Source organism: Somniosus microcephalus, unplaced genomic scaffold, assembly GCF_052327205.1.
Source record: "Somniosus microcephalus isolate GS21.2 unplaced genomic scaffold, FLI_Smic_1.0 unresolved_chr1, whole genome shotgun sequence".
NCBI classification, from domain to species: Eukaryota; Metazoa; Chordata; class Chondrichthyes; order Squaliformes; family Somniosidae; genus Somniosus; species Somniosus microcephalus.
The window spans coordinates 166546036-166560022 of NW_028225179.1; positions in this window are offsets into that span (position 1 = coordinate 166546036).

A 13987-nucleotide genomic window follows, 5' to 3' on the forward strand; every position below is an offset into this window, starting at 1 on the left:
TTTCGAATTCTCAAACTGCCCTAGTGGGATTTGAACACATTCTTGGGATTATTGTCCTGACCTACTGGGTTACAATCCTTGAACAGAACCACAAACACCACCGCACTCGGTCTTCACTCACGCTGTGCAATGCCAGGGGAGGTTGGTTGTATCTTGGGTTAATGGACAATAGGGTCCTTGTACCGCAGAAACCGCCCACACCTTGCGGCTCGCACCCCCCCTGGCTCGGCAAGGGCTGACATTCCTCCGGCCTTGGCAGCCAGCTGTCCGATGATGCCCCAGGACGATTTACTTCAGTCTGCGAGTCTCTCTGATCTGATGAGCCATTGCAGCACCATCAGGTTCCCGCCTGGTTTGGGGCACATGGCAATTTAGGGCCCTCGCCCTCGCGCACCTCTCCTGGGAAGAACCATTGTGTACAGACTCTCACCTCACATTCTTCCAGTTACTGTCTGGTCTCTGTCTGTCTGTCTGTCTCTCTCTCTCTGTCTCTCTCTCTCTGTCTCTCTCTCTCTCTCTCTCTGTCTCTCTCTCTCCTCTCTCTCTCTCTCTGTCTCTCTGTCTCTCTCTCTGTCTCTCTCTCTGTCTCTCTCTCTCTCTCTGTCTCTCTCTGTCTCTCTCTCTCTCTGTCTCTCTCTCTCTCTGTCTCTCTCTCTCTCTGTCTCTCTCTCTCTCTGTCCCAGACACTCTCTCTCTCTCTCTCTGCCCCAGTCTCTCGCGCTCTCTCTCTGCCCAGTTCTCTCGCGCTCTCTCTCTCTCTGCCCCTGTCCCAGTCTCTCTCTATCCCAGACTCTCTCTCTCTCTCTCTCTCTCTGCCCCAGTCTCTCGCGCTCTCTCTCTCTCTCTCTCTCTCTCTCTCTCTCATTTGCACATTGATTTATCATTGGCCTGCAGGCATCGGTAAGGAATACCTATTAGATACACGTGATTGCATGCTGAGTTGTCATTGGCCTGCAGGCATCTGTAAGGACTGCTATTGTTTAGAAGACCCAGGGGTCCTGACTCCATCTTGTCCACACGGTGCTGTACTGATGTGAGTAAGCACAGACCTGATGCTTCATTAAAAGAGTTTAAACTGTAATACTCCGTTGTCCTGCAATTTATTATTTTTGTACAAAGTGTGTAAAACAAGACATGGTGTCAGAACAGGGATTTGAAATGGACATCGTTGGAGCTCCCTTACCTCGAATGAATTGGGAATCTTTGAACTTACATAGAGAATGGAGCAAGTTCAAGAAACACGTGGAGTTGATGTTCTCGGGTCCGCTGAAAAGCAAAGGGGAGGAAGAAAGATGCAGCTATCTACTCCTGTGGATCAAAGAAAAAGGGAGAGATATTTTTAACACATGGTCTCTCACCGCGGATGAAGCAAAGGTACTGAAAAGTTATTTTGACCGTTTTGAATCATATGTGATGCCCAAGACAAATACAATATTCGCTAGGTACAAGTTTCAGGAGAAAGTACAAGGAGCTAGTGAGTTGTTTGAACAGTTCGTGACCGAGTTAAAACTACTGGTAAAAGACTGTGTATATGCAGATAAAGATGAGATGGTCAGAGACCGCATCGTGTCTGGAATACATTCAGCTAAAGTGAGAGAGAAACTTTTGAATGTTGAGTCCGGGCTAACACTGGACAAAGCTATAGACATAGCTAGACCGCACGAGATAGCCCAAGCACAGTTGAAAATCATAACCGGCGTCACGAGCAGCTCGAGTGAACAGACAGTGCACGCAGTTAATAGACACACACCAAAGAACACTGCCCAGAGAGCGTGTTTCAGAACAGAAAGAACAGCGAGAGTTCTAAAAATGGGCGACACAGACATAAAACGCTTCAAAAACTGTGGATATTGTGGAATCAACTGGCATGGAGAAAAGGAGTACTGCCCTGCCAAAGGAAGGCAATGTACTAAATGTGGTAAACGGAACCACTTTGCTAAAGTTTGCAGGACTGTTTTCAGAAAAACGGTACACACAGTGAGTGACAGCCAAATGCCAGATAGAGAGCCAAATGCAGAGGAACTGTTTCTTGATTCTGTGTCACAGAAAAAACAGATTTCAGAGACTGAGCAAGCCTATGCCGATATTGAGATAGGAAAATAGGGCAAAGAGCTTAAGTTTAAACTAGACACTGGATCTCAGGTTAATGTAATTCCTCTGAGTGAGTATCACAGCTTGAAGGATGAGTGTGAGCTACAGCCCACCTCACGCAAACTGACCGGCTATGGGGGTGAGCAGCTCATTGTAAAAGGCACATGCGTGATGAAATGCAAGTACAAAGAAAGCAACATGATGTTGGACTTTTACATTATTGACACTCGAGCACCTCCAGTGCTAGGTCTAAAGGCATGTTTAGACATGGACCTCATCAAGCTAGTGCTATCATTGACAGCACCAGTTGACAAGCAGACAGTCATGGAGGAGTTTGCTGACGTTTTCAAAGGAATTGGACTATTCCCAGGTGAATGCACTATTCACCTTGACCCAGCAGCAACCTCTGTGGTTTGCCCACCGAGAAGGATACCCCTTGCTCTACGTAGTCGCCTGAAGGAGGAGCTGCAGAGCATGGAGAATACAGAAATCATCGTCCGGGAAACAGAACCGACAGAGTGGGTCAACGCCTTAGTAGTGGTTGAGAAACCACGTACAGGCAAGCTCAGAGTCTGTCTCGGCCCCAGAGATTTGAACAAGGCTATCAAACGCCCTCACTACCCTCTACCAACGCTAGGTGACATCACACCCAAGCTAGTGGGAGCATGTTACTTCAGTGTAATGGACGCACGATCAGGATACTGGAATATCAAGCTCACGGAAGAGTCATCTAAGCTAACAACGTTCAACACACCATTTGGACGCTACCGATTTCTGCGTTTACCATTTGGTCTTATCTCAGCTCAGGATGAATTCCAGCGGAAGATCGACGAAACCTATGAAGGCCTCGACGGAGTAGTCGCAATCGTAGACGACATCCTCATCTATGGCAGGAATAGAGAGGAACATGACAGGAACCTCCGTGCGATGCTACAAAGATCACGGGAGAAAGGTATCCAGCTCAACCCCGAGAAAAGCATAATCGGATCCACCGTGATCAGTTATTTCGGGCATCGCCTCTCAACTGATGGCATTAAGCTGGATCCAGAGAAAATCTCCGCCATCAAGAAGATGGCGCCGCCGAAGAACCGCGCAGAGCTAGAGACAGTACTAGGCATGGTTAACTACTTAGCCAAGTTTGCCCCGAGCCTCTCCGAAATCAACGCACCCATGCATCAGTTGCTTAAACAATCCAATGAGTTCCTGTGGGACAAACAACATGACACAGCATTTCAGAAAATGAAAGACCTAATCACCAGAGAACCAGGACCAGTTCTTGCCTACTTCGACCCCAACAAAGAGCTCAGACTACAAGTGGACGCGTCAAAGTACGGACTAGGCGCAGTATTACTGCAAGAAGGAAAGCCCATCGGCTACGCTTCCAGATCTCTCTCAGACAGTGAAATCAACTATGCTCAAATTGAGAAAGAGCTATATGCAATTCTGTTTGGATGTAAGCGTTTCCACCAGTACGTCTATGGCCGACAAGTCATTGTGGAATCCGACCACAAGCCCCTCGAGTCAATCATGAGGAAACCACTAGCCACAGCCCCACCAAGGCTACAGAGAATGATCCTTCAGCTACAGAAGTACGACTTCACAATCATTCACCATCCAGGCAAAGACATTCCTGTCGCAGACATGCTCTCCAGAAAGTCTCTTAGCTACCAGGACAGCAGCCTCAGTGAAGGCATGGATGTGCAGGTGCACATGGTGTACAACAGCTTACCTGTGAGTGACTCAAAACTGAAGGAGATCCGAGCAGGAACAGAGAAAGATGCACAACTCTCACTGCTGAGCAAAGTCATACATGAAGGATGGCCTGAGGAAAGGAGGAAATGTCCTCAGAGCATATCTGAATTCTGGAACCACAGAGACGAAATGTCACAAATCAACGGAATCGTCTTCAAAGGGGAGAAAATCATCATTCCTACCAGTCTCAGAGAAGAGATGTTGACAAAAATTCATGCTGGACATATGGGCATGGAAAAATGCAAACAAAGAGCACGTGACATTGTTTTGGCCCGGAATGTGCAAACACATTGAGGACATTGTCAGAAAATGTTCGAATTGTCTAGAACGCCGCCCATCAAATGTCAAAGAGCCCATGATACCTCACCGTATCCCAAACAGGCCCTGGGAGATCGTCAGCCACAAGCAAGTGCATGCAAAACGTGTACAGAGACAGCAACACCAAAAGAGGTACTATGACAGGTCAGCTAGACTACTGCCACCGCTGCACAATGGAGAAACCGTCAGAATCCAGGAGCATGACTACTGGAAGCCTGCAGTCATCATCCAGCCAGCTGACACTGAGCGATCGTATCACGTCCGCACCCCAGAAGGACAGGTGTACCACCACAATCGCAGGCACCTCCTGAACACCAAGGAACAACACCGTCATTCCGACGAGAGGATCAGTGCAACAAAGTGTGATGAACAGAGCAATACACAAAACACATCATACTTACCTGAACCTGATTTGTTGACCGATTTCAGGAGCATGCTCAGTTCCATACCACACAAGGTCGGGATGAGAGGTCAAGCCTAGAGTTATCCTTGACTTGTGAACTGTCAAAGGGTGTAGGCGGATCGCTGCCCTAAAAAAATTGTACATCGTTATTGAAACGTTGAGATGGTTTCAGTGCTAGTTAAATGTTGAGTTTACTTATCTGTTGATGCTACTGAGAACATTATGTAGAAGAGAGGTTCAAAAGTAATGCACAACATTTTTCTTTTAAAAGAAAGGGGATGTAACATTTGCATATTGATTTATCATTGCCCCGCAGGCATCTGTAAGGAATACCTATTAGTCACATGATCACATGCTGAGTTGTCATTGGCCTGCAGGCATCTGTAAGGACTGCTATTGTTTAGAAGACCCAGGGGTCCTGACTCCATCTTGTCCACACGGTGCTGTACTGATGTGAGTAAGCACAGACCTGATGCTTCATTAAAAGAGTTTAAATTGTAATACTCCGTTGTCCTGCAATTTATTATTTTTGTACAAAGTGTGCAAAACAAGACATCTCTCTCTCTCTCTCTCCCAGTCTCTCTCTCTCTCTCTCTGTCTCTGTCTCTCCTCTCTCTCTCGCTCTCTGTCCCAGTCTCTCTCTCTCTCTCTCTCTCACTGTCCCAGTCAGTCTCTCTCTCTCTCTCACAGTTTCTCTCTCTCTCTCTGCTAATTGGTTAGAAAACATTATTTTCCCCTGATGATTCTCTCTGTGTAACAGCCTTGCTGATTTAAGATATTTTTATTTAATCTCGCCTGATAATTTACATCCTAGGGTACTTAAGGAAGTGGCCCTATAAATAGTTGATGCTTTGCTGATCATCTTCCAGTATTCGATGGAATCTGGAACAGTACCCATGGATTGGAAGGTAGCTAATGTTACCCCACTATTCAAAAAAGGTGGTAGAGAGAAAATGGGGAATTATAGACCGGTAAGCCTGACATCGGTAGTGGGGAAAATGCTGGAGTCCATTATAAAAGATGTAATAGCAGAGCACTTGGAAAACTGACCGGATCAGACAAAGTCAACATGGATTTACAAAGGGTAAATCGTGCTTGACTAATCTACTGGAATTTTTTGAGGATGTAACTGTTAAAATAGATAAGGGAGAACCAGTGGATGTGGTGTATTTGGACTTTCAGAAGGCTTTTGATAAGGTTCCGCATAAGAGATTAGCGTGTAAAGTTAGGGCACGTGATTGGGGGCAAGGTATTGACTTGGATAGAGAACTGGTTGGCAGACAGAAAGAAAGCAAAGAGTTGGAATAAATGGGTCTTTTTCCGAGTGGCAGGCAGTGACCAGTGGGGTACCGCAGGGACCGGTCCTAGGACCCCAGCTATTCACAATATATATTAATGATGATCTAGTCAAGGGAACTAGATGTAATATCTCCAAATTTGCAGATGACACAAAGCTGGGTGGGCGTGTGTGCTGTGAGGAGGATGCTGAGAAACTCCAGTATGATTTGGACAGGTTGGGTGATTGGGCAAAAGCATAGCGGATGCAATATAATGTGGATAAATGCGAGGTTATCCACTTTGGTGGCAAAAACAGGAAGGCAGATTATTACCTGAATGGCAATAGATTGGGAGAAGGGGAAGTGCAACGAGACCTGGGTGTCCTTGTGCACCAGTCGCTGAAGGTAAGCATGCAGGTGCAGCAGGCGGTTAAGAAGGCAAATGGCATGTTGGCCTTCGTAGCGAGAGGGCTTGAGTACAGGAACAAGGATGTCTTGCTGCAGTTGTACAGGGCCTTGGTGAGACCACACCTTGAGTATTGTGTGCAGTTTTGGTCGCCTTATCTGAGGAAGGATGTTCTTACCATGGAAGGAGTTCAGCGAAGATTCACCAGGCTGATACCTGGGATGGCAGGAATGACGTATGAGGAGAGATTGGGTCGATCGAGTTTGTACTCGCTGGAGTTTAGAAGAATGAGAGGGGATCTCATTGAAACTTATAAAATTCTGACAGGACTAGACAGACTAGATGCAGGAAGGATGTTCCCGATGGTCAGGGAATCCAGAACCAGGGGTCACAGTCTAAGGATAAGGGGTAAGCCATTTAGGACAGAAATGAGGAGGAATTTCTTCACCCAGTGAGTGGTGAACCTGTGGAATTCTCTACCACAGAAGGCAGTAGAAGCCAATACATTAAATATATTCAAGAAGGAGTTGGATATATTTCTTAAGGCTAAAGGGATCAAGGGGTATGGGGAGAAAGCAGCGACCGGCTACTGAATTTGGATGATCAGCCATGATCGCATTGAATGGCGGTGCAGGCTCGAGGGGCCGAATGGCCTACTCCTCCTATCTTCTATGTTTCGCGCGTACACACACTCACACACAGAGCTCATAGTCAGGAAGTGTACACTATCTATCTGGGCACAGATGGTTAATCGATGTCCAGTGGGGGACCCTCAATCTCAGCACCTCTTCCTCTGACGTGGGACTTCCTACCCTGACCACACCTTGTGGGGGTCGGGGGGGGGAAAGCTAAACCCCCTGCAAACTCCTTCCGCTGACCGTAACGCTGAAATCACCCCGACAATTTGCTCCACACATCCTGAGTCTCCTTGCAATGCAGGGGAGTGATGTATATCTGCTTGTGAAGATGTTCCTTTCCCGGAGTAGCTGTCTCTCCAGATACACTCCGTACATCACTGGCTGACTATTCCCAGCCTCCTTGAGAAAGTGCAACATCCCCACCGACACCTGGGAATCCCTGGCCCAAGACCGCACAAAGTGAAGGAGAAGCATCCGGGAAGGCGCCGAGCACCTCGAGTCTCTTCGCCGGGAGCAAGCGGAAGCCAAGCGCAAGGAGTCATAGAGTTATACAACACAGAAAGAGGCCCTTCGGCCCATCGTGTCTGCGCCGGCCATCAGGCCCTGTCTAGTCTAATCCCATTTTCCAGCATTTGGTCCGTAGCCTTGTCTGCTATGGCATTTCAAGTGCTCATCCAAATGCTTCTTGAATGTTGTGAGGGTTCCTGCCTCTACCACCCTTTCAGGCAGTGAGTTCCAGATTCCAACCACCCTCTGGGTGAAAAAGTTTTTCCTCAAATCCCCTCTAAACCTCCTGCCCCTTACCTTGAATCTATGCCCCCTTGTTATTGACCCCTCTACTAAGGGGAAAAGTTCCTTTCTATCTACCGTCTCTATGCCCCTCATAATTTTGTACACCTCAATCAGGTCCCCCCTCGGCCTTCTCTGCTCCAAGGAAAACAACCCCAGCCTGTCCAGTCTTTCTTCATAGCTGAAGCGCTCCAGCCCAGGTAACATCCTGGTAAATCTCCTCTGCACCCTGTCCAATGCAATCACATCCTTCCTATAATGTGGCGACCAGAACTACACACAGTATTCCAGCTGTGGCCTAACCAGCGTTTTATACAGCTCCATCATAACCTCCCTGCTCTTATATTCTATGCCTCGGCTAATGAAGGCAAGTGTCCTATATGCCTTTTTAACCACCTTATCCACCTGTTCTGCTGCCTTCACAGAATCACAGAAACCCCACAGTGCAGATAGAGGCCATTTCGACCCATCGAGCCTGCACCGACACATATCCCACCCAATCCCCGTAACCGCTACACCAACACATATCCCACCCTATCCCTGTAACCCCACGTATTTAATCCCCCTAACACTAAGGGTCAATTTATCATAGCCAATCAACCTAACCCGCACATCTTTGGACTGTGGGAGGAAACCGGAGCACCCGGAGGAAACCCACGCAAACACGAGGAGAATGTGCAAACTCCACACAGACAGTCGCCCGAGGCCGGATTCGAACCCGGGTCCCTGGCGCTGTGAGGCAACAGTGCTAACCACTATGCCACCGTGCTGCCCTTCAGGGATCTATGTACATGCACACCAAGGTCCCTCTGATCCTCTGTCTTTCCTAGGGTCTTACCATTCATTGTGTATTCCCTTGCCTTGTTAGTCCATCCAAAATGCATCACCTCACACTTTTCAGGGTTAAATTCCATTTGCCACTGTTCCGCCCATCTGACCAACCCATCTATATCATCCTGTAGCCTGAGGCTTCCCGCCTCGCTATTTACCACCCCACCAATTTTCGTGTCATCTGCAAACTTACTGATCATACCTTTTACATTCACATCCAAATCATTAATGTAGACCGCAAACAGCAAGGGACCCAGCACCGATCCCTGCGGTACCCCACCGGACACAGGCTTCCAGTCACAAAAACAACCTTCCACCATCACCCTCTGCCTTCTGCCACTAAGCCAGTTTTGGATCCACTGTGCCAAGGCACCCTGGATCCCATGGGCTCTTACCTTCCTGACCAGTCTCCTATGCGGGACTTTATCAAAAGCCTTACTGAAATCCATGTAAACCGCATCCACTGCACTACCCTCATCCACACACCTAGTCACCCCCTCGAAAAATTCAATCAAATTGGTCAGATATGATCTTCCCTTGACAAAGCCATGCTGGCTATCCCTAATTAATCCCTGCCTCTCCAAGTGGAGACCAATTTTTTGCATCTGTGTTCACTATGGAGAAGGACGATGTAGACATAGAAATCGGGCAGGGGGACTGTGATGTACTTGAACATATTAGCATCGAGAGGGAGGAGGTACTAGCGGTTTTAGCAGGCTTAAAAGTGGATAAATCCCCAGGCCTGGACGAGATGTATCCCAGGCTACTATGTGAGGCAAAGGAGGAGATTGCAGGGGCTCTGACACAAATTTTCAGAACCTCTCTGGCCACAGGGGATGTGCCAGAGGACTGGAGAACAGCTAATGTAGTACCATTATTCAAGAAGGGTAGTAGGGATAAACCAGGGAACTACAGGCCAGTGAGCCTAACATCAGTGGTAGGGAAATTATTGGAAAAAATTCTGAGGGACAGAATTAGTCTCCACGTGGAGAGGCAAGGATTAATCAAGGATAGTCAGCATGGCTTTGTCAAGGGAAGATCATGTCTGACTAATTTGATTGAATTTCACGTCAACCCAAGCACCCCACCCACCCGCCCCTTCAACCACAGTCTGCCCTACCTGTGATAGAGACTGTAGGTCCCGCATTGGATTCATCAGCCACCTGCGAGCTCATTTTTAATGTGGAAGCCAGTCATCCTCAGTTCCGAGGGACTGCCTAAGAAGATGATGATTCCCAGCACTGGTGCAACACCTCCATCTATTGCTGCCACGTCAACCTGCACTTCAAGTACAACAATTGTTCCACTCTTAGTTATTATTCCCCCACCGCCCCCTCACTCTGTGTTTCCAGAATATTTTCAGCCCCTCGGGAGAGCAGAAGTTCAACTCCTGATAACTGCAGTTCCTTTCATTCAATTCCCTTCCTTCCTTGCGCCTTTTCAGTGAAGGGATTGTGTATCGTTTTTCGTTGACTGTTATGGCCCGAATTGGATTTCAATTTCAACTCCATAAAATCCAGTTTCTCACTCGACCGCTGACGCTCAGCCCACCCAAACTGCGGGGGGAGATTTTCAACGAAAGGCCCGGGCGTTAAACTGAAAAGTGTGAGGTGATGCATTTTGGAGGGACTAACAAGGCAAGGGAATACACAATAAATGGTAGGACCCTAGGAAGGACAGAGGATCAGAGGGACCTTGGTGTGCATGTACATAGATCCCTGAAGGCAGCAGGACAGGTAGATAAGGTGGTTAAAAGGGCATATGGGATACTTGCCTTCATTTGCCGAGGCATAGAATATAAGAGCAGGGAGGTTATGATGGAGCTGTACAAAACGCTAGTTAGGCCACAGCTGGAGTACTGTGTGCAGTTCTGGTCGCCACATTATAGGAAGGATGTGATTGCTTTGGAGAGGGTGCGGAGGAGATTCACCAGGATGTTACCTGGGCTGGAGTGCTTCAGCTATGAAGAGAGACTGGACAGGCTGGGGTTGTTTTCCTTGGAGCAGAGAAGGCTGAGGGGGGACCTGATTGAGGTGTACAAAATTATGAGGGGCATAGATAGGGTAGATAGAAAGGAACTTTTCCCCTTAGTAGAGGGGTCAATAACAAGGGGGCATAGTTTCAAGGTAAGGGGCAGGAGATTTAGAGGGGATTTGAGGAAAAACCTTTTCACCCAGAGGGTGGTTGGAATCTGGAACTCACTGCCTGAAAGGGTGGTAGAGGCAGGAACCCTCACAACATTCAAGAAGCATTTGGATGAGCACTTGAAATGCCATAGCATACAAGGCTACGGACCAAATGCTGGAAAATGGGATTAGATTAGACAGGGCTTGATGGCTGGCATGGACACGATGGGCCGAAGGGCCTCTTTCCGTGCTCTATGACTCTATGCATCGTTATAGACCGCCCAATATTTATTCATCGCTCAAATCAACGGAAATAAAGGGAATTTTAACACCACCCCCCCCCTAAAAAGCAGGCGAGTTTGGGTTGGGTGGAAGGTTAAAGTGTTACAAATCTGAATTCCGACCCCACTGCCTCTGTCAATAGGATAATAAGGGGAGTCAAGAACCAGGGGTCACAGTCTGAGAATAAGGGGTCGGCCATTTAGGACTGAGATGAGGAGAAATTTCTTCACTCGGAGGGTGGTGAATCTTTGGAATTCTAGACCCCAGAGGGCTGTGGAGGCTCCGTCGTTGAGTCTATTCAAGGCGGAGGTCGATAGATTTTTGAATATTAAGGGAATCAAGGGATATGGGGATAGTGCAGGAAAGTGGCGATGAGGTAGAAGATCAGCCATGATCTCATTGAATGGCGGAGCAGGCTTGAGGGGCCGAATGGCTGACTCCTGCTCTTATTCCTTATGTTCTTATAAGGCTGGAGTCCTCTGATTTAACCTGCTGGGATCCCGGTAGCCGCAGCGAGGCGAGGACTGTCTCGGGGAGCAATCATTGTGGGCCGGGAGGAGCAAGAGTGCATCCCGTCCCCCCCCCCCCCACCCCCAGCCCACCAAGCTCTCCCGCCATCAGCCCCCCTCCCCAGGATCGGATCCCCTGCGATCGAGGCTCAGAAACCACCCCCCCCCCACACTCCCCCGGGGTTGGGGATCGGGCACCCCGCCTCCAGTGTTCCCCACCCACCTTGAAAGCCGAGCCACCAGGCTGACTTGCGGGCGGGCGGGCAAGCAACCTGTCCGTGATGTCACACGGATGCCGTGGAGTTAAAATTCCACCGGCTTTGCCACGGGCTTCCTGGCCGCTGTCTTGCTTTGCACACTTTGTACAAAAATAATAAATTGCAGGACAACGGGGTATTACAGTTTAAACTCTTTAATGAAGCATTAGGTCCGATGATTTTACTCATACTGCACAGTGGGGACAAGATGGCATTAGGACCCCTAGCCTGGGTCTTCAAAATAATAGTAGTCCTTACAGATGCCTACAGGCCAATGACAACTCAGCATATGAATATAATAGGTATTCTTTACAGATGCCTGCGGGCCAATGATAATTCAGTATGCAAAGGTTACACCGCACCCCCTCCCCCCACTTCCTGGTGGGCCCCTTGCTCAAATTCCCCCCAAAGAGCGGGCGGGCGATCCCTAAACATGCAAGATTCTGAGGGGGATTGACAGGGTAGATGCTGAGAGGTTGTTTCCCAGGCTGGAGAGTCTAGAACTAGGGGGCATAGATTCCAGGATTAGGGGTCATAGAAAACATAGGAAAAAAGGAGCAGGAGTAGGCCATTCGGTATGATCAATATGATCATGGCTGATACTCTATCTCCACTGTGTGGAGTTTGCACATTCTCCCCGTGTTTGCGTGGGTTTTCTCCGGGTGCTCCGGTTTCCTCCCACAGTCCAAAGATGTGCGGGTTAGGTTGATTGGCCATGATAAAAATTGGCCCTTAGTGTTAGGGGGGATTAAATACGTGGGGTTATGGGGATAGGGCTTGGGTGGGATGGCTGTCGGTGTAGGGACCGGGTGCTAGGGTTTGGATGATCAGCCATGATCTCGTTGAATGGCGGAGCAGGCTCGAAGGGCCGAATGGCCTACTCCTGCTCCTAGTTTCTATGTTTCTATGTTAATACCAATGGGTCGACCATTTAGGACTGAGATGAGGATGAATTTCTTCACTCAGAGGGTGGTGAATCTTTGGAATTCTCTGGCCCCAGAGGGCTGTGGAGGCTCAGTCATTGAGTATATTCAAGGCTGAGATCGATAGATTTTTGGACTCTCGGGGAATCGAGGGATATGGAGATCGGGCGGGAAAGTGGAGTTGAGGTTGATGATCAGCCATGATCTTATTGAATGGCGGAGCAGGCTCGAGGGGCCGAATGGCCGACTCCTGCTCCTAATTCTTATGTTCTTATGCTCTAACACCCGGGGAACTAGCCCGCAGTGAATGTGTCAGCCGCCTTCATTTATATCAGCATGATCCTAAGGTGTGGTTTCTGGTCAATCTTTCTGAACAGTTACTTTCGAAAGTGAAGCAAGATAACTGCGAGGTTGGTTTGTGAAACCGAATGCTTCACATTGAAGCAGTGAATTCCAATCTTTTGATCAGTCAAATGATGCTGAGGGAATAAAATGTGCACGCCATGTCAGGAAGGAAGGAAGCAACATCTCGGTCTGCAGAATCTTGAGCGCGCTGGGCTCGATGCGGTTTCTTGAGGAGTTCTGCAGCGAGGCGGGACCGTGACCATTAATGCCTCGGCCTGGAACGTATGGCCAGACGCCCTGTCATATTCCCCAGGAATCTGCTGCAGTTTAACAGAGGCTGAATCTGGCTCCACCTCACAGCTCTGGCTCACCCCACACCGTGAATCTGGAGCAGGACAGTGAGGAAGGGAGGCTCCACATTCCCCAAACCTCTCAGACACATTTCCTGCTTTGAATATTTGCAATGCTGAGCGATTTCTATCAGGTTAATGGGCAACGTCCGCCCGAGGGACAGACCCGCCCTGGGCTAAAATTACACCATAGTCAGACACCAACACACCAGGCAAATGTCCTTTAGGGAAGGAAAGCTGCCATCCTTACCCGGTCTGGGCCTATCTTCTTCTTAGGCAGCCCCTCGGAACCGAGGAGGACTTGCTTCCACATTAAAAATGAGTTTGCAGGTGACTGATGAGTCCAATGCGGGACCTACAGTCTCTGTCACAGGTGGGGCAGACAGTGGTTGAAGGGACGGGTGGGTGGGGTGCTTGGGTTGACGTGTGCTCCTTGCGCTGCCTGCACTTGGCTTCCGCTTGCTCCCGGCGAAGAGACTCGAGGTGTTCGACACCTTCCCGGATGCTTTTCCTCCACTTTGTGCGGTCTTGGGCCAGGGATTCCCAGGTGTCGGTGGGGATGTTACACTTTTTCAAGGAGGCTTTGAGGGTGTCCTTGAAGCGTTTCCTCTGCCCACCTGGGGCTCTCTTGCCGTGTTGGAGCTCCGAGTAGAGCGCTTGTTTTGGGAGTCTCGTATCGGGCATGTGGAC